The sequence below is a fragment of the Antechinus flavipes genome, chromosome 1 (genome assembly GCF_016432865.1).
Source record: "Antechinus flavipes isolate AdamAnt ecotype Samford, QLD, Australia chromosome 1, AdamAnt_v2, whole genome shotgun sequence".
Taxonomy (NCBI): Eukaryota; Metazoa; Chordata; class Mammalia; order Dasyuromorphia; family Dasyuridae; genus Antechinus; species Antechinus flavipes.
The window spans coordinates 133,162,744-133,165,873 of NC_067398.1; positions in this window are offsets into that span (position 1 = coordinate 133,162,744).

Genomic DNA, 3,130 nt, shown 5'->3' on the forward strand with positions numbered 1-3,130 from the left:
CATAAAATCCTTTCCTGAATAACTAGAGAAACATTGAAATTTTAAAATAAAAATGGAAGGGAATATATAATTAGGTATCAAATTACTAGAGCAGAGACAGAGAAGATAGAGATGGTTAGAATGATGAAATTAAGGATGATTTCTTAGACAAGAATGTATAATTTGAATTTATCCTTCAAGGACTGGTACTAGATCTCTGGGGCAAAATGGGAGGAAATAGTTTAATCAAAAAAGATTGAACTGTGTATCTTTTGTTTAGAGGATAGTGATTGAACAACTTGATTGGGATGGAAGACTAATTTTGGAGCATAAATGGAGTAAGAATTATCTATATATGCTAGAGTTGAATTGTGGAGAACTTTGAAAGTTTGCAGACCTATTTTTTTTTTAAGTTTTCCTTTCAGCAATGCAGAACCACCGAATTTTTTAAAGTAATGTAGTGAATGAAGAAAATAAAGTTTTAGTAAAAAAAAAAAGTCTAACAATGATGTGTATGATAAATTGGTGAAGAGAGAGAGAGACTAGAAGTTGAGAAAAATAATCCAGACACTATTGTTATCATCTAGGTAGGAGGTGATGTGACTAGCACCTTAAATGTTGCATTGTAGAAAGATCTAAAATTAGGAGCCAGAAGATCTGAGTTAAAGTTTAGAGTCTGCTGATAATCAGCTGTGTGATCTTTGATAATTGATTTTCCTGCTGTTGTTTTTCAATCCATAAATTCATGAGTTTAAACTGGATGATCTAACATATTTTCAGTTCCAAAATTTCAAGACACTATGATTCTACTACTATTTCTACTTTAGTTTCTGGGTCAATAGGCAAGAAAAGTAATTATCATGGCTAATTAAGGATAGGAGAATCTATGATAGATTAAAAAGACTAGACATTGTCTTCTTGACACTAAAACATACAGTTAACTCAATTAGTTTGGTAAAAAATAGTCATCTAGACATTTAATCTAAATAGTTGAAAGAAATGATTTTTGGCTAAATTGACCAGATTCTTTGGCATCATATGAATACAGCCTCAACGCATTTTGGATTAAATTCAAGAAAATACATTTAAGAAGTGTGACATTTGAAATGTGATGTTCCACATATTTCTTTCTGATAATGATCTTTAATTATGTTCAGATATTTTTTACCCCCATATTGATCAGATATGAAAAACAATTGGAGCTAAAATACAAGTCTTTTGAAAATTATTTTGACAAAAATGAAATTATGTGTGTGTGTGTGTGTGTGTGTGTGTGTGTATATATATATATATATATATATATATATATGATGTGAGATTTCCTCCTCCTCTTCTATTCTCATACCAGTGGTCTATTCAATTAAGAAGCAAATAAATACAGTAGAGAACAATAACTATGTTTTCCTGGAAACTGATGCAAATGAAATATATTACCAAAGAAAATGCTTGTATAGAGGAGAGATGTTACATTAAACTAATTTTTATTCCTCTCCCTTGTACTCACTTGTCCCTTCCCTTCATATCATGCTTATTACATTTCCATTTAAAGCACAAGAAATATTTCCATAATGAAAACATAAATCAATTTTTGAAGACCTTTTAAAAATTAAAATGCAACCAACTAGTGAAAGGCAGGATGACACAGGTTTCCAGGAGCAACTGGGAAGTTCCAGGAAATACTGTGGATTTTGGGCAGAAGTTTCAAGCCATGTGTCATCAGAAAGAAAAAGGCTTTGTAAAGAGAAACATGCCAAGTAAGTTTAATTTTTTGGTTATTTATCTCTGACCTCCTATGAGCTCTGCTTATCAGATGAGTATAATAAAGTTTGTAGATTTACTGACACTAGGAGTATGTAGGAAAGAGAAGTGGCTAAAGGAATAAAAATTTATTAAGTGCCTACTATGTGCCAGCCATTGAGCTAAACACTTTGCAAATATTGTGTGGTTTGATTCTCACAACAACATTGATAGGAAAGTGCTATTATTATTCCCATTTCAAAGTTGAGGAAACTCACTCAGACAAAGGCTAATTGATCTGTTCAGTATCACACAATTGGTAAGTACTTTGAATTAAGTACTTTGAATTTAAACTCAGGTCTTCTTGACTCTTGATTCTTTTTGACAATGCTATATACACTGTGCCACTTGGTTGACTCTAAATAAAGATGAAATATAAATTAGAAAAAAATTTGAGGAAATATTGAGATTTCCAATTTTATATTGTGGTAGGAAAAAGGATGTTCAAATTGAAAAACAAAGGGATGGAATGAAAAGGTTGTAGGCTTATAGGTTTAAAACTGGGAGAAATTATAAAGATCATTTAGTCTATCAGTTTTATTCACAAAGAAACTGAGGCAGAGAGTTATTTGCATAGTTAATAAATAATCTGAAGTAGCACTTGAGCTTGAAACTCCTCTAGCTTTATATTCATTTTGCCAAAGTAAAGAATCTAAATGGATATTTATTATTTTGCATATGAAAACAAAAGTAAATTAAACAAATGCCTAATTTTAATATTCACTTAATATTACTTTTGAGATTATACATCTTATATTGCGAAATGGTTATTGGGCCAGCAGGGACCAGATTATTATACCCAGTCCCCCTCCCAAAGGGACTCATCTAATGACCAACAGAATGATTTCAGAAAGGCCTGGAGAGACTTACATGAACTGATGCTGAGTGAAATGAGCAGGACCAAGAGATCATTATATATTTCAACAACAATACTATAGGATGATCAATTCTGATTATGTGGCCATCTTCAGTAATGAGATGAACCAAATCAGTTCCAATAGAGCAGTAATTAAGTGAACCAGCTACAGCCAGTGAAAGAACTCTGGGAGATGACTATGAACCACTACATAGAACTTCCAATCCCTCCATTTTTATCTGCCTGCATTTTTGATTTCTTTCACAGGCTAATTGTACACTATTTCAAAGTCTGTTTCTTTTTGTACAGCAAAATAACAGTTTGGACATGTATACTTATATTGTATTTAATTTATACTTTAACATATTTAACATGTATTGATCAACTTGCCATCTGGAGGAGGGGGTGGGGAAAAGGAGGGGAAAAATTGGAACAAAAGATTTGGCAATTGTCAATGCTGTAAAATTACCCATGCTAAATAAAAAGTCAATTAAAAAA